At 41.4% G+C, this 18,908-nt stretch overlaps 1 protein-coding gene across 2 annotated transcripts in view; it reads right to left on the bottom strand.

Moving 5' to 3' along the window:
* Positions 1 to 18,908, bottom strand: part of GLIS3 (GLIS family zinc finger 3) — a 683,233-nt gene that overhangs the window by 540,692 nt on the left and 123,633 nt on the right. The gene's annotated exons all lie outside the window — the stretch shown is intronic.

The raw sequence follows: 18,908 nt of genomic DNA, 5'->3' as shown, positions 1-18,908 counted from the left end.
TTCCTGTCCATCACCAATTCCCAGAGCTTACTCAAACTCATGTCCATCGAGCCAGTGATGCCATTCAACCATCTCATCTTCTGTCATCCCCTTCTCCTCCTACTTTCAATCTTTCCCAGCATCAGGGTCTTTTCAAATGAGTCAGTTCTTCATATCAGGTAGCCAAAGGATTGGAATTTCAGCTTCATCATCAGTCCTTCCAATGAATATTCAGGACTGATTTCCTTTAGGTTGACTGGTTGGATCTCCTTACAGTCCAAAGGACTCTCAAGAGTCTTCTCCAACACCACAGTTCAAAAGCATTAACTCTTCAGTGCTCAGGTTTCTTTATAGTCCAACTCTCACATCCATACATGACTACTGGAAAAACCATAGCTTTGAGTAGAATGGACTTTAGTTGGCAAAGTAATGTTTCTGCTTTTTAATATACTGTCTAAGTTGGTCAAAGCTTTTCTTCCAAGGAGCAAGCGTCTTTTAATTTCATGGCTACAGTCACCATCTGCAGTGATTTTGGAGCCCAAAAAATAAAGTCTGTCACTGTTTCCATTATTTCCCCATCTATTTGCCATGAAGTGATGGGGCCAGATGCTATGATCTTAGTTTTCTGAATGTTGAGTTTTAAGCCAACTTTTTCACTCTCCTCCTTCACTTTCATCAAGAGGCTCCTTAGTTCTCCTTCACTTTCTGCCATAAGTAGGTGTCACCTGCATATCTGAGGTTACTGATATTTCTCCCAGCAATCTTGATTTCAGCTTGTGCTTCATCCAGCCCAGCATTTCTCATGATGTACTCAGCATATAAGTTAAATAAGCAGGGTGACGATATACAGCCTTGACGTACTCCTTTCCCAATTTGGAACCAGTCTGTTGTTCCATATCCAGTTCTAACTGTTGCTTATAGGCAATGATTGATGGTAAATCCTTGGCTTGTCTTCTTAGCCTGGAGATGGTTTTAAAAGTCCAATCTAAGATCCCTTGTGAAAAGTTCCAGCAGAGTGTATATGGTCAGTGACCATTACTATTTCTCTTGTGTAAATAATCAGGTCAAGTTTAATGAGACTAAGATTATTCTGCAAACAAATTAGTCTCACTATTATGATTATCTTTGATAGAAATGAAGATGGTCCCTGGAGAAGGAAATGACAACCCACTCCAGTATTCTTGCCTGGGAAATCCCATGGACAGAGGAGCCTGGTGGGCTACAATACATGGGGTTGCAAAGGGTCTGATACAACTGAACTATTGAGCAAGCTTGGAATCTAGAAAGATGGTACTGATGAACCTATTTGCAGGGCAGCATTGAAGATGCAGACATAGAGAACAGACTTATCGAAACAGTGGGGGAAGGAGACAGCAGGACAGATTGAGACAGTAGCATTGAAACATATATATTACCATAGGTAAAATTAGATAGCATGTGGAAATTTTCTGTGTGATGCAGGGAGTTCAGATCAGGTGCTCTGTGACAACCTAGAGGGGTGGGGTGGGATAGGAGGTGGGAGGGAGTTTCAAGAGGGAGGAGACATTTTTATACCTATGGCCAAAACCAACACAATATTGTAAAGCAATTATCCTCCAAAAATTAAAAATAAATAAATTTAAATGAAATTTAAACAAAACACAAAAGATGATAGGTAATACATTTAAAAAAAGAAATGAAGGTGATTACAGAGGGAAAAGCTGTATTTCAGCAAAAAATTAAAACACAATATTGTGGATATCATATTCTAGCTCTCTTTATTGTCTTTGAGGTGTTGTTATATATCTATAAATCAAACTGGATCCTGAATTCTTCTAGTTTTCTCAAATATCTGGCTATTGGCACTCTCCCAATAGTTATTGTAGTCTCCCTGGTATACTATGTTCTCTCAAGGTTGTATATTGTTACCCTGCCTATTTAACTTCTATGCAAAGTATATCATGTGAAATGCTGAGCTGGATAAAGCACAAGCTGGAATCAAGATTGCCAGGAGAAATATCAACAACCTCAGATATGAAGATGACACCACCCCTATGGCAGAAAGTGAAAAGGAACTAAAGAACCTCTTGATGAAAGTAACTCAACATTCAAAAAACTAAGATTATGACTTCCAGTCACATCACTTCATGGCAAATAGATGGGAAGCAATGGAATCAGTGACAGACTTCATTTTCTTGGGCACAATCTGTGGATGGTGATTGCAGCCATGAAATTAAAAGACTCTTGCTCTTTGGAAGAAAAGCTATGACACACCTGGACAGCATATTAAAAAGCAAAGATATCACTCTGCCGACAAAGGTCCATATAGTCAAAGCTATGGTTTTCCAGTAGTCTTGTATGGATGTGAGAGTTGGACCATAAAGAAGGCTGAACACCAAGAACTGATGCTTTCAAACTGTGGTGCTGGAAAAGACTCTTGAGAGTCCTTTGGACTGCAAGGAGATCAAACCAGTCAATCCTAAAGGAAATCAGTCTTGAATATTCATTGGAAGGACTGATGCTGAAGTTGAAACTCCAATACTTTGGCCACCTGATGCCAAGAGCCAACTCATCAGAAAAGACCCTGATGCTTGGAAAGACTGAAGGCAGGAGGAGAAAGGGCAGCAGAGGATGAGATGGTTGGATAGTATGACTGACTCAATGGACATGAATTTGAGCAAACTCTGGAAGCTAGTGAAGGACAGGGGAGCCTGGAGTGCTGCAGTCTATGGGGTCATAGGGATTTGGACACATCTGAGGGACTGAACAACAAGGCAGCAATAGTACTACTATCAGATGGCCTCACTGCACTTGGAAAAACAGAAACGAGATGGGCAATGAGATGAATAACAAAAACCATTCTCCATGGATCTGACATAATAACCTTAGTTTCACAATGAGACAAGAACAACTTAACTCTGATAGTGACTGACAGTAGAGTTAATATCAATTTTGTGATGAATCTCTCATGTGTGAGAAGATGACAAAAAAGGGGGAAATGGTTAAACTAATTTCACAGGGAGGCCACTGGACAGATTTGGTACTAATGCTATGTTGACTATAAAAATCTCTCCCCAGGAGGATGAGATGAATGGAGAGAGTAGCATGACATATATACTAACATCTGTAAAATAGATAGCCAATGGAAATTTGCTGTATGACTCAGGGAATTCAAACTGGAGCTGTGTAATAACCTAGAGGGGTGGGAAAGGTGAGAAGTGGGAGGGAGAGTCAAGAGAGAGGGGCATATGTACACCTATGGCTAATTCATCTTGATGTATAACAAAAACCAAATCAATTTTGTAAAACAATATCAATCAATTAAAAATAAATAAATATAATTATTTTTAAAAAGAAACCTCTTCCCAAGCTCCTGCTGGTAGAGTATTCCTAAACACTTTTGGTTTGGTACTGCCCAAATCAAGCTTTGTTCACATAAACTCTTAAAATATTTAATATGCTCAGTTTATCTTTTAAAAAAATATGCACTTGGTCTTTGACCCCTCTCCTGGCACATAACTCCTAAACTCCTTGGAATTTCTTAAGTCATAAAAGTAAATAAAATATAATAAAAGAATAGTTATTATTTTCAAAAAAAAAAGTAATAATGGGGTTTTTGCTATGTTAATGAAGTGACTTTTGGACTGCACCTAAGAATGGGGACTAGGTGCCCAGAAAACCAACAATACGATTAGAGGATTAGAACTTTCAGCCTCACTCCAGGCCTCTGAGGAAGAAAGAAGAGCTGAAAGTTGAGTCAATTGCCAATGGCCAATGATAGAAGCACTCATGCCTGCATAACGAAGCTTTCACAAACACCCAAAAGGACAGAGTTCAGAGAGCTTGTGGGTTGCTGAACATGTGAGTGCATGGAAACGCCTTGCCCTTCCTCCAAACCTTGCCCTATGCATCTCTTCCATATGGCTGTTCCTAAGTTACACGCCTTTATACTAAAACAAGAATCTAGAAAGCAACTTTCTCTGAGTTCTGTGAGCTGCTTTAGCAAATTATTCATAATTGAACCCAAAGAATAGGTCACTGGAACCTCTAATCTATAGTTAGTCATTCAGATACTAAGGCAACAACCTGGACTTGTGACTGGCATCTGAAATGTGTGTGGGAGGACAACCTGTGGGATCTGAACTCTATTTCCACATAGATAGTGTCAGAATTGAGCTGAATTATAGGGCTTCCCTGGTGGCTCAGTTGGTAAAGAATCTGCCTGCAATGCAGGAGACCTGGGTTCAATCCCTGGGTCAGAAAGATCCCCTGGAGAAGAAAAGAGCAACCCACTCCAGTATTCTTGCCTGGGAAATCCCATGGACAGAGGAGCCTGGTGGGCTACTGTCCATGGGGTCACAAGAGTGGGACACGACTTAGTGACTAAACCACATAGGTCACATAGCTGGTGTCTAAGAATTACGTGTTCATGGAGAAAAACAAAAAACAAAAAACATTGGAACTAGATGCAGAATCAGGCAACATGAAGGGGGAAAGACAAGGAGAGGTCACAAATAAATCTGAACTTTCTGCTTCGTGAAGTTGGATGGATAGGGCTTTCAAACTTATTGAACAAAGGCTTGGTCACAGTCACCACACTGCACAACTTGAGGAGGCACCATCCACTTTTTAGTCAACGGCAATGATGCCTTGATGTTGTGCACAAGCAACAGCCCCATATGACATATGATCCCTAGGGAGACAATTAGTTTCCCTAACCTGGGCCTAACTTCTTCCTATCTACCATTTTCCCCTGGTCTACTTGAGGTTGTGATCAGTGACCAACATGCCAAAGCCCAATGCAATCAAATGTTTCATGTTTAGCTGTTCAAGTCAGATTCCACCAAAATCACATCACAAACCTGAGCCTTCAGAAAAACTTTGGGCAAAAAGAAAGTAAGAAGAAAGGATCCATGTGCACCTGACTCATGTTAGGATGTGTTTCAGGGTCATTCACTCTCTCCCCACTCATCACTGTTATCAGTGCAATACTAGTATAGCCCAGCACATATGGCCTTCCGGTCACATGGTCTGCTGATGGGAAGAGCTTTGCATGCTGCTTCTTCAGGGCTTCTGTAGCAGTAAGTCATGTTCCATAGAGTCTGATCAGAGGTCCAAGACTGACTCACCCTTTGCAGCTTAAGAAGGCTGGAGCAAGAGACAAAGACCTCTCCATGCCTCTTCTGGTGACATCAAAGCAGTGCATATGATGCTGTATCCCTTAAAGAATGATCTGGACACAGCTCCTCCTGGGGTTCCAGTTGTCTAAAGCAGACAGGGACCCATTCCACCCACTAAGTGGCAGCAGGTAGAGGTGTTCACACCTCAGAATGTCACAGTAAATCAGGCAACACTGGGTGGAATCTAGGGACCCTCACTGGCCATTCTGTGGACAGACAAACTGTAGCCCCATCCCAAAGCATGACCCACTGGCAGATCAACCTCTGTGAAGCAGGGAAACCTAAAAGAGCCAAATCCTGGGTTGATAAAGACGAAGTCTTCCTGAACCCAAGCATGATCATGTAGGTTAAGGAGTAGTTTATAGGAAAGTCATCCTGATTTCTGGTTGGAAAGGCCTGCATTGGAATCCTGCTATGCCTATCTCTAGCTTGGATGAGATTCTCAAGCTTTCTGTGCCTTAGTGTTCTCATCTGTAAGATGAGGATGATAATAATTGTGTTTATCATAGAGGGCAATGTATGGAAAGCAGGAAACATATGGAGCACTTAACTTAGGTCAGTGCCTGGCATGGTAAGTACCTAATAATGTTTAGTATTATTACTCTGTTAGAACAGGAGTCTGACACTTACTGTTCTCAAGCCATCAAGAGCAAGCTGACAGGTTGCAGTCCCTGCCTGCTTCTCTTAAGCTCCACAGTTTGTGAAGTAAGATACTAACAGCATTTGTCACAAAAGGCTTATGGTGAGGAATAAGACTCTCAAATCCTGCCTTATTGGCAGGCTATAGTTTTAACATTTAAATGGCCCGAACATTTTTCATTCCTCCAATATACTGTCTACTTGGACAGCTGTGTGGGGTCAAGAAGTTTTCCACCTCTGTGGGCCTCAGATTTCTTGAATATAAACCAAAAATTCTCTGAGGTCCCTTCCAGCAATAACATTGTGAGCCTATGACCCCAGGCCTGCATAGAACTGGCCAGGGTACCTTTACACTTGTGTGTGAAGTTCCTTTTTGTTCCACTGAGGCTCTTAGCTCATTTCTGATAATCAGTGTTTCAATAATAAAGTCAGAATAATCCTCCAAATTTACAAATGTGATAGCAAAAGAAAAATAAAAATACCTCTTAATGGTAAAATACTTCCCAATGGGTATTTCTGACACATCACAATTTGTCTTATAACTAGGTAACAGTCACTGTAACCCCACCCACCTCACTGAGAAATCAAGAGGTTATAAAGCATATTTTATAAATAAAAATATGTAGACATTGTACCAAGGACTGATCTCTAGCTCTGCAGGGTCCTACAACAAAGAATTACAGTATTCCAGGGTGGCAGAGAACTTTAAAATCCATCTAGTCTAACCATCTATCTGATACAGTATCCCTGCCAGCAGCATCTACTCTGTGTTTAAACACCTTCAGTGATGAGAAACTCAATCTTTAGTATTAGTTTTTTTTATCTGTCCAACAAGGGACCAGTCCCACAGCTGAGTGCTGGTAATACAGGAAGAATCCCTGTCTTCAAAGAGCTTATAGTCTAGATGGAAATACAGATGAATAAATGAATACAGTGAGATATTATATTGAGCTTAATTAATACGGTTTCCTTTTCCAATGGTGTTATTTCCTTAAATAACACTATTGCCCAAGTCAGTCAAAGATTTTTACACATCCTTGATGAAAATGAGGAGTATTACAGCAGAAATGCTAATAGACAGATCTGGTCAAAACTTAATTTGGGGATATTCAATGTAGGTTCACAGAAGAAACAATAGTTTTAAAGCCAAATAATTTTGATTCATACAGTCTAGACTCTGCCAAGAGAAGAAAAGGCTCTTGAAAATTAAGAGCTATTTCCCAAGATAGCACAGGGGTCATCAGTGGTTCTCAAACTTTGATGCACACCTGGAGGGCCTAAGAAAACACAGGTTGCTGGTACTCTAATTAAATAGGTCTGAGTACTGACATTATTAAAACCTTACAGAAAAAAAAGCAAAACAACAAAAAAAAAAACCTTACAGAGTAGGTGATGCTGTTGCTACTGATCCAGGGACCACACTTCGGAAACCATTAGAGTTGTGTTTAGACATTTGACAGTGGGTTGAAAAGAGATCCCAGTCTAAGGACTGAGAGAAACTAAATTATCTCCACCTGGACTGGGAAACAAGCTAGAGATGAAGTAGAAGGCTACACCTGGGAAAGGGTGGCACTTGCTGAGAAGAGGGATTGGACTCAGGATAATTTGGAAAAAGTGGAGTCAACATTGAGAAACTTTTCACTATTACCCACACAAAGCATCAGGGGAGCCAGGAGGGAGCTAAGCTGGTGCATACAAATCACCTATTGGCATTTCAGCAAGCTGCTGCATGTCACTCATGGGAAGGATAACATTAGCTGCTTTTCCCACTGCTGTATGGTTAGTACCCATTACTGACTGCTACGTGCAGGTCATCATAAGATGGTCTAGAAGAAAGGCCCAGTCCATGGGTGATCTCTATTAATTTATTGGAGCTACCATAACAAATTACTGCAAATGGGGTGGCTTAAAACAACAAAAATTTATTCTTACACTTTGTAGTTAAGGTAGCAGAAGGCCAATGCTCCCTCTAAAGACTCTTGGGAAAGAAACTTCCTTACCTTTTTCAGCCTCTAGAGGCCTCAGGCACTCCTTGGCTTGTGAGAACATAACCCTAATCTCTGCCTCCATATTCATATGGCCTTCTTCTCTGTGTGTGTCTCTCTGCGTCCTCTCCTCTTCTTATAAGAACACCACCAGTCATTGGATTTGCTAAGTCACTTCAGTCGTGTCCAACTCTGTGTGACCCCATAGACAGCAGCCCTCCAGGCTCCCCCGTCCCTGGGATTCTCCAGGCAAGAACACTGGAGTGGATTGCCATTTCCTTCTCCAATGCATGAAAGTGAAAAGTGAAAGTGAAGTCATTCAGTTGTCCCTAACTCCTAGCGAACCCATGGACTGCAGCCTACCAGGCTCCTCCATCCATGAGATTTTCCAGTCAAGAGTACTAGAGTGGGTTGCCACTGCCTTCTCCGGATTTAGGGCCCATCTAATCTAGTATGAGAGCTTCCCAGGTGGCTCAGTGGTAAAGAAGTCACTTGCCAAGCAGGAGATATGAGTTCGATCCCTGGATTAGGAGATCCCCTGGAGAAGGGCATAGCAACCCATTCCAGTATTCTTGCCTGGAGAAGCCCATGGACAGAGGAACCTGGTGGGCTACAGTTCATGGGGTCACTAAGAATCAAATAAGACTGAAGTGACTAAACAACAATAACAACAAACCCAGTATGATTTCATCTCCACTAATTATACCAGTAAAGACTTTATTTCCAAATAAGTTCACATTCTAAGTTGCCCGTTTTTGAGTGATACTATTCAATCCACTATACCATTCAAACTACCATTACTGAACTTCATTCTCCCTTTTCAACAGATCAGAACATTCACTAGCCCCTTGAAATAGCTTGAAATAGAAGGCGTCTTGACATCCAGAGAAATTACTGAGTAGCAGGAAAATCTCCTGAGCCTGCACTTGTGTGGGAGTGGTTGGTGGTAAGTCCCACCTATTACATAATTATGATAGAACATAAGGGGTTGTGATAAGGAAATGTGGGATGCCATAGGAATATAAAAGGCAGACACCAAACACAGATTTGGGTGTTAAGCAACATTTCGCAAAGTTTGAAATGTCTAAGGTGAGACCTGAAAGACAAGCCGGAAATGGTCCAATGAAGATCTGGTGGGAAGACAGACATTGAGGAAGAGTGTTCTAGACGTGAACAATGGCTCAGAAGTGACAGAAATATGATTCATTACAGGAGCACAAAGATATTCAAAATGGCTGAGCTGTAAAGTGGTGCAAGGGCCTGGGAGGGAGAGCATCTGGGACTAAAGTCTGAGCCCCCTGTCTTTTATCTCTTAAAGCCACACAGAAAAATTCTAACCATTCTTCAACTTTGGAGTCCTTATGCATTTAAAGACTGCTGCTGCTGCTAAGTCGCTTCAGTCGTGTCCGACTCTGTGTGACCCCATAAACGGCAGCCCACCAGGCTCCCCCATCCCTGGGATTCTCCAGGCAAGAACTCTGGAGTGGGTTGCCATTTCCTTCTCCAATGCATGAAAGTGAAAAGTGAAACTGAACTCGCTCAGTCGTATCCGACTCTTCACGACCCCATGGATTGCAGCCTACCAGGCTCCTCCGTCCATGAGATTTTCCAGGCAAGAGTACTGGAGTGGGGTGCCATCGCCTTCTCTGGCATTTAAAGACAGGTATATTGTTATCCATAAATTTTATCTTTTCCCCATTAAATATACTTAATTCCTCCAAATAATTTTCATATACTTTGGAGTCTCATCTCATCACTAACTATGCTGGCTGAAGTCCTCCAAACCCACAACAGCTTGCCTATATCTCTTTACATAAAACCCTGAAATGGAAGAAAATACCATAGGATCAACACTTTGACCTTAATAATCAATGTTTACTGACTATACCTTTCTTTCCTAGACCTAGGCATCAAGTTGGAGCAGGTTTTTGAGACAGAGGCTGCTACTTAGCTCAGTTCAGTCACTCAGTCATGTCCGACTCTGCAACCCTATAGACTGCAGCCTTCATGGAGCTTACAGTCTAATGAAGATACTAAATAGTTACATGCATACAGGGAGCTATTCAGTTCAGTTCAGTTCATTTGCTCAGTTGTGTCCTACTCTTTGTGACCCCATGTGCCGCAGCACACCAGGCCTCTCTGTCCATCACTGACTCCCAGAGTCTAATCAAACTCAAGTCCATCAAGTCATCCAACTGTTTCATCCTCTGTCGTCCCCTTTTCCTCCTGCCCCCAATCCATCCCAGCATCAGGGTCTTTTCAAACGAGTCAGTTCTTCATATCAGGTGACCAAAGTATTGGAGTTTCAGCTTCAGTATCACTCCTTCCAATGAATATTCAGGACTGATTTCCCTTAGGATTGACTGGTTGAATATCCTTGCAGTCCAAGGGACTCTCAAGAGTCTTCTCCAACACCACAGTTCAAAAGCATCAATTCTTCAGGGCTCAGCTTTCTTTCTAAGTCCAGCTCTCACATCCATATATGACTACTGGAAAAACCATAGCCTTGACTAGACAGACCTTTGTTGGCAAAGTAATATCTCTGCTTTGTAATATGCTGTTTAGGTTGGTCACAGCTTTTCTTCCAAGGAGCAAGTGTCTTTTAATTTCATGGCTGCAGTCACCATCTGCAGTGATTTTGGAGCTCAGTTAGAGACTGCTAACTGAGCCTCAATATCCACTATTATTCTTCTTCTTAGTGATAATAAAACCACCCACACCCCAATTTTAGCTGAGTACATGGCTGTCTAGCTGAAGACTTAGATCCCTGCCTTCCTTGTAGCTGAGTAGAGTCACGTGAATATGTTCTAGTCCATAATCTAATTTTTAACAAACCATTTACTCTGGTCTTCCTTCTTCCTCTGCCCTAGTCGCTGAGAACAGGGATAACTATAGCAGCTTTGTACCCAGAGATAAAAGCACCATACTGAAGATAGCAGGGCAGACCAGCCCACCTGGGTCTCTGGATGATTTCCTGAGGTAGAAAGCAGTCTACCCACCCTAGACAGCCAACCCACCTCTGGGCTATTAGATAAGGTAGAAAGAAACTTCTATAATCTTTTGAGTCACTGTAACTAATGCAAGAGCCATCCTCATGTGGTCCCTATTGATGCAGATTGCATTCAGTATAGATGCAGATTTAGGCATTCATCTACCCATCCATCCGTTCAGTAAAGGCACTGAATGTCTACTAGGTATTAGACGCTATGTATTCTGAACCTTCGGAGAAGGCAATGGCAGCCCACTCCAGTACTCTTGCCTGGAAAACCCCATGGACGGAGGACCGGGGTGGGCTGCAGTCCATGGGGTAGCTAAGAGTCAGACACGACTGAGCCACTTCACTTTTACTTTTCACTTTCATACACTGGAGAAGGAAATGGCAACCCACTCCAGTGTTCTTGCCTGGAGAATCCCAGGGATGGGAGAGCCTGGTGGGCTGCTGTCTATGGGGTCACACAGAGTCGGTCATGACTGAAGTGACTTAGCAGCAGCAGCAGCAGCATTCTGAACCTTATACATGGTGGTATCAATTTTCCTGGGATGGGCAATGCATTGCTCTTTGTTTACAATCTTGACTGTCAAAACACTAGGGGACTCTCCGGTCTATGTTAGTTCTTTCAACTCCTTATTAACCTTTTTAACATTGTCTACTCTGTGACAGATGCCTTATCTGGGATATCCCCTTCAATTCTCATAACAACTTTATGAGAAAGATAATTGTTATTCTCATTTTACAAGTTTAAAAACTAAGCTTTTTCTTAAAAATTGGCTTTAATTTCCTAAAGAATGAGCAAATAATATCTTAAGAGACTGGGAGAGATTTCTAGCGTTTTCTAAGCAGTAAAGAGTGACAGAACAATATCTTTATCAAAGACCTTTTGACACTGCTCTGATCTATCTTCTCAAATTCAATCTATTTAACAACAGCCCTCTGCTCTGTAAGAAAAAACATGGTTTCCTAGTCGAATAAGCTTGAGAAATATTGCACAGTAAGGAGATTCATACTGTGCATTTAAACATTATAGTCCCTGACAAAGACCTGTAGAAAAGAGACCTGTTTGAGTTGATTTACCACAATGTTTCCCAAATGAACCCGGCTATGAGATTGTTTTCAAGTCATGCTATTAACTTCCCTCGGAACTTTGAGGAAGAGGTGCTCTAGGCATAACTGCAATGCAGTGAGATAGGAAGTTTTTTGTTTCATCTGTTTTGATTCCCCATTACTGCCGAGTGTTACACCTGATTGATGATATCCTTCCAAGAAAAATTATATTCTTTTAAAGTTCAAGTGATGCTTTACAAAAAGGTGGAATTTCAGGCAACACCAAAGAGAAAACCATTTTTCTTTGAGAATTTCTTGGATTCCTCAAATTCTACCTGGAATACTGCCACCATATCTGTTCTGCTGACCTTCTAAGGAAAGAGAAGGACAAGGTTTGCTGTTAGGGGCTTAAGCACTTAGAAACAACAATGACTTCTTCATGAGGCAGGCACTATGCTAGTGCCATAATTCAGGGGGTTTGAATTTGAATTTCAAGACCGTTACAGCAAGTGTGACTCAGCAGTGTGATATAGCTCAGTCAAATTGGGGAAATGGGAATTGGTTCTTTTACAGGTGAAGAAATTGAGTCAGGGGACAATGAAAGGTCATCTGTATTAGGGAAACTCCCAAGCAGGTTGTAAATCTTCTGTTTCTAAAGGAGCTTTCTGGATATAGTATTTAGTCCGTATACAAATTTTAAAAAGAAAGCATAGAACCAGCTCAAAACAAGCAACTGTTAAAACAAGTTTCAGGGTATGCAGATGGGCAGAAAAAGTGGCATTGTCAAGGAGCTGATGGTTGGAGAGGCTGGAAAGCTGGTGAGTGCCCTCTGCCCTCTCCACCCTTCCGGAAATGAAAATGATTGCAGCACAAATGCATGCTCATTAAGCAGCAGGCCTAATGAAGGGTGGACTTTTCTGGCCCTGTCTGCAATGCCAGGGACCTTGCTCCATTGTTGTCATGGGGAAGTTATTGTCATCCTCCTAGCAACAGGTTACCTAGGTGAATACCAAACAGCCTCACCTGGCCCAGTAAGAAGTGGGGCCCATGCTGTGCGCCATCCCCAGGCTGCTTTGCCTGCCCTCTCCTTTCACTTTCTCACTCCCTCAGCCACACCACTGCCTTTAAGAGACGTAATGGCACCCCACTCCAGTACTCTTGCCTGGAAAATCCCTTGGACAGAGGAGCCTGGTAGGCTGCAGTCCATGGGGTCGCTAGGAGTCGGACACGACTGAGCAAATTCACTTTCACTTTTCACTTTCATGCACTGGAGAAGGAAATGGCAACCCATTCCAGTGTTCTTGCCTGGAGAATCCCAGGGACGGGGGAGCCTGGTGGGCTGCCGTCTATGGGGTCGCACAGAGTCGGACACGACTGAAGCGACTTAGCAGCAGCAGCAGCAGTAGCAGCAGCAGCATTCATTCTTGTGCAAACAGACACTATAGAAGTTTATCTGCATGAGAGGTGGGGTGGGGCAGTATTCATGGCCCTTTTCTACTTCTGACTTTCAAAGTTTCAATGTGTGGCTATGGGCACATTTGACATGTGACCTGGGCAGTCATGTCCATTCCCATCAACCTACAACTAAAATGAGAAGGGCTCTCAGAAGAAACACCCCTTTCCACCTATTTTTACTGAATGCCCCAGTGCCAAAATTAAAACAAATTACAAACATAAGAAATACCTTCAGTGATGATCAAAGTCTATACCACAAAGTGAAATGAAGCCCTAAACCAATTAACCTGTGAATTTGATCAATTAGCTATATATAGATAAATGAAACAATTCAGTTCCAGCAAATTCTCAATCACTCATAAGGTTGCCAGATTTACCAAACAAATATTTAGCAACACTACTCAGCAAAGGATTTTTGCCCAAATGGTGGTGTCATCTCAATTCCATGTTCTTCCTGTGTTGACAAAGCTTTCAGGTGTGGAAAACAGGCAGAATGTGATAATTCCAAGGTCTATCCCCATCTCACTAGCCCTGAGAAAGGCACTGACCTAGTTTCCATCTAGCATCTCTCCTGCAGGGCCCCAGATAGCCCACGGCTAAACGGTGAGCATCTTCAACATTGCTTAGGGTAAGGTCTGAACCCGCATGAGGATCTGTTTAGACCTATCTATCCTAGAAGGATCCAAGGGGTCCTTCCCTGGATCCCTTGTCCTTTGCTAAAGTGCCCTAAGTTCCCTTCCACCACTGAACCAGATTTAGGAGGATAAGGTTAGTGGGCTGAGCAATCCTTCCCTCATCCTATCTTTGGTGTCTGTATCCACTTCCAAGAAATTCAGGTAGGTAACACAGTACTATGATCATCTAATGTAAAAACTTACTGACTGGAAGAAATTCCCTTGGTGATAAGGAGATGTAGAAGAAAGAGCAGTGATTTATTTATAAGTCAGAAGACCTGTGTCTGAAAGCAATGGATTATGTGATGAGCAAGTCACTTCACCTTGCTGGGCCTCCATTTCCACATCTATTCATTATCTGTAGGCTACACATGCTGTTAAAATCAGATCACAAAAGCAGCAGAAACAATATTTCTCTGGCTCTAACTCATTGTAAAATCCTCTCCCTGGCCTCATTTTAGGAGTTTCTAAACAGTTTCTCATACTCATTCAAAGTAAGTCCTCTCCACTGCAACATTATGTTGCAAAACCCTATGAGACAAGTAACACCCCACTTGAAAGATAAAGAAAGTAGGACTCAGAGAGATGAAAATACTTACCTCAAACCACACAGCTAATGTGTTGCCTAAGCAGGAGCTAGAACACAGATCTGACTTTGGAAGGCTTTGCTCTTTCTGGAATATCTAACCAGTATGGTTGGAAAGAAAATTCATTGATTTTTAAAATATTTTTAAAAAGCAAAACTTGTATTTCTCCTAGCATGACTTCTTTTCATAGTAGTCAGGACACCTGATTCTAACCTTCTCCTAACTAGCCAAGTGGCCCTGAATAAGTTACATCCTCTGAGATTCTGTTACCTCTATGCATTGGAAGTGTTGGACTTAGATCAGTTTCTCCCAGAAGCTTAGCTTGTTAAAATATAGCTTTCCAGGTCTTTCTCCTGACAAACTGAATGGGGCTTTCTAAGTTTAAGCACAGAAATACATATTTTAACAAGCTCCCTGAGCTATTCTTATTCAGGAGAAGAACTGGACTGGAATCGGGAATCATCATACTAGACAACCTAAGAGCTATCTTTCCTATCTACCAGTCAATTACTATGTGGTGAGTTCGCAAGCCTGTAGTCAAGGGGATGCCACCATTGGACTTCAGATATGTCTGGATGATGTGCATAAGACACTGGAGATGGTGAACCACCACGGATTGGTCTGCGTGAGGTTTGGACCAGACCCAAGGAAAACAGAAATTGGGAGAAGTAGTATGAGAATTCAAGATTGGTCCCTGCAGCCAGCCCAAAGGACTAGGGTCTGAACTCCAGAGAAAAGAGCTGCAAACAGAAAGGGGTGGCTTCACATTATGTCATCTGAGGAACTTGAAAAAGGACTGTTGCCTGGGTCCCAACTCCAGATCCTTACATAATTGGTTTGGGATATGTGCCTGAACCTTGGAATTTTTAAAAGCTTCCCAAGTAATTCCATTTTGAAGCTAAGGCTGAGATTTTGCACACGGGACACAAAGCCCTCAAAATGAGATGACTTTATATGTTATAGACATACCCTTAAAATGACTGAAGACTGATATTTCAAGGACCCTCTTGGTGAGTTCAGAAAGAAAAATAATCATACCTTGGTTTAAAAACAACTGAGACTCAATACAAAACCTCTTTATTATGTTTTTGGGGTCAAGCTTAACACCTGTTTTGTTTCAGTGGCTCTGCCACTGAAGTAAGTAAGTTCGGTTGCATATAAAGGATTCAGACTCCAGGTGTGTGAGTTACATGAAGCCCATCCTAACTGAATTTTTCTCCTTCACTGAAGTGAGTGAATTGATCTGTTGTTTTGTCACTGCCTAGCTAAAGCCAGTGGGAGGGTGCCAGTTATCATTTGGAGAAAATGTATCATTTTGAAGTACCAGAGACAGCAAATGAATTGTGTTCATGAAATAGATGTTTCACTCTACTTTTTAATTTGCTCCTGTTTGAGTTAACTGAGAGTTTCGTCTTTATTTTTAAAGAATGACATTTACACAGCCGCTGAAACTGCCAATCTGTTACATAAACAGCCTCCTTTTCCAAAAGGCTGGCGCCGCCTGGAGGCCAAATATGTGCAGCGTTTTGTATTTCTGTTCAGAAGGAGCCGTTTCAAAGTGTTGCTTCTGACTTCAATCACAAGCAGTTAGGCTCATGTGAAGCAAATTGGATTTTGCATAGAGCCAAGTTTCCTAAGCAAGGGCGGGGACACCAGAATGACATTTCAGACTGAAGTGCAGTGACAGGGCTGGGGAAATCTGAAACAAAGAAGCTTCTTGCTGACATCAAAATCCTCACTTTGGAACCAGGCCTAACCTATACACCCATGGAGGAGCCTAGACCTTCTGAAGCTGAACCAGGGTTAAAATCTGAAAGTCTCACAAGTTGGTCTCACAAAGCCTCAATACAGCAGCCCATAAAACCAATGTTTTTCAGAGCTTGGTTTACACACCACTTACATCAGCATCACTGTGGGTGCCTGTTTAAAATGTTATTTCCTGGTGCCCATCACATACCCAGAGAACTGGAATTTGCTGGTGTGGGGCTCCAAATGCTAAATTTTAACATGGTGTCCAGGGTTTAGTTCTCACCAAATCCAGGAGCAGCTGTTGGGTGGCCCTTGGGTGGCTTGGGCTCTCTTTCGGTAGAACATAGCTTTTCAAATGAGGAAGAAACCATGTATTCAGGGCTGATCAGAGCTCTTCATTTCACACACATACCTGGCAGCTGACCTTTCTGGGCAGCCTTGTTACCAGACACCCCTCAACCAGGGCTATCCCCTGCCAGCCTTTCCTACTGTCTCAATAGAAACTGACTAGGTCAAACCCCTTGAATCAAAGTATCAGCCAACTAATCTGATCCAAGAGTCCTTACTGATTCATGCTAATTAGCAAGGTCTGGTCCCTGGCTCTGAAACCTTAGTGTGCAATAGAGTCACCTGAAGCACTAGTTAAAACACCGATTACTGTAAATTGGTACAACCACTTGGAGAGCAGTACGGAGATTCCTTAAAACAGGGGTCCTCAACCTCCAGAACCTAATGCCTGAGGATCTGAGGTGAAGCTGATGTAATAATAATAAAAATAAAAAGCACAATAAATGTAATGCACCTGAATCATCCCCAAACCATCCCACCCACCCCAGTCTGAAAAAATTGTCTTCCACAAAACCAGTCCCTGAAGCCAAATAGGTTGGGGACCCCTGCAAAACACTAAAAACAGAGCTACATATGACCTAGCAATCCCATTCCTAGACATAAACCCAGAGGAAACCACAGTTCAAAAAGATAAATGAACCCAACGTTCACTTCAGCACTATTTGCAATATCCAGGACACAGAAGCAACCTAAATATCCATCAACAGAGGAATGGATGAAGATGATGTGGTACATATGTTCGATGAAATATTACTCACCCATGAAAAAGAACAAAATGACACCATTTGCAGCAATATGAATAGACCTAGAAATCGTCAGCTGAGTGAAGTCAGAGAGAGAAAGACAAATACATGATATTGCTTATATACTGAATCTTACAAAATGGTACAAATGAACTTACTTACAAAACAGAAATAGAGTCACAGATGTAGAAAGCAAACTTATGGTTACCAGGGGGAAAGCAGAGGATGATAAACTGGGAGATTGGGATCAACATATTCACACTACTATGCATAAAATCGATAATTAATAAGAATCTACAGCATAGCACAGGGAACTCTACTCAATTCTCTGCCAATGGCCTATATGAAAAAGTAATCTTAAAAAAGGGTATGTATGTGTATAACTGATTCACTTTGCTGTACACCTGAAACTAACACAACACTGTGAATCAACTATACTGCAATAAAAGTTAAAAACAAACCAAAAAGCCACAAAGTTACATGCAATTTTGAAATGGGGTAGTAACAACCAGAAGATAAGCAAAGTAGGAAGTAGCTGCTTCTGAGGAGTGAAAATTTGGAAATAGGAAGGAATAAGGCAGGGATTACTTTGCTCAGTTTGTTTTTAACTTTTGTTTTTTTAAACATTAGAGTACAATTTGACTACAAAAGTTAAAAAGAAACAGATAAAACACAGTTATAGAAGAGATTTTAATATACTTTATTGATCTAGGAGACAAAAAAACAAATATAGGTTTTCAGAGTAACTATTACAATCAACTCACTTGTTTTGTTTTTTTTAAGTCACTTGTTTTAATTGCTAAAGAACTTGACATTCATTAAAGGAAAGACCTATTATAAAAACTGATCATGAACATGGCTACACACAAAAAAATCAATAAAGTAGGAAAGTACAGATTTTACAGACTTCATTCTCTAATAAGAATCCAATATCATTAGAAATAAATGATATATAAAGGGAGCTTCGAAATTTAGAAATTCCTTTTCTCTTTTGATGTAGCCTTGCTTTCAACAGCACTTTTTCCCTGGGGACACAATACATTAAAAAGCTTCATTTGACAGTCAAAGTTGAGCGATGACTTTGGTGTTCTAGCCAGTAACTATCCTGCCCCTGAAGCATTGAAACTCATTGATTAAAAGGATGGGAAGCCATATGGTGTCTTGATTTACAAGGAATGAAAAATACATTAAATAATTCCTAAAATATCATATTCATTATTCATATATGTGGCCATAACTTTAAATCCAGAGTCATAAAATGTCAATCAACTGATGGAAAGGACCAGAACTGCCAGTCTCAGTTGTACCTCTTTGCCCATCTTCGGTCAGCTTTGCTGACCAAAAAAGTAATTAACAGTGAATCAGTTAAGATTTACTGATGGATGGGATTTCAACCAATAGCTGCCAAAAAAGTCTTTAAAGTATCCAGATAAGTGCTTCTCAAAGTAGTATGACAGTTAAAAATCATATTCCTGGGCCCCACCCCTGTCACTTGAATCAGAATATGTGAAGTTCAGAAATGTACTTTCCCAAGAGGCTTTTAGACTG

Source organism: Bubalus bubalis, chromosome 3, assembly GCF_019923935.1.
Source record: "Bubalus bubalis isolate 160015118507 breed Murrah chromosome 3, NDDB_SH_1, whole genome shotgun sequence".
Taxonomy (NCBI): Eukaryota; Metazoa; Chordata; class Mammalia; order Artiodactyla; family Bovidae; genus Bubalus; species Bubalus bubalis.
The sequence above is the reverse complement of the archived record's forward strand: the minus strand, read 5'-3'. Positions and strand labels throughout refer to the sequence as shown.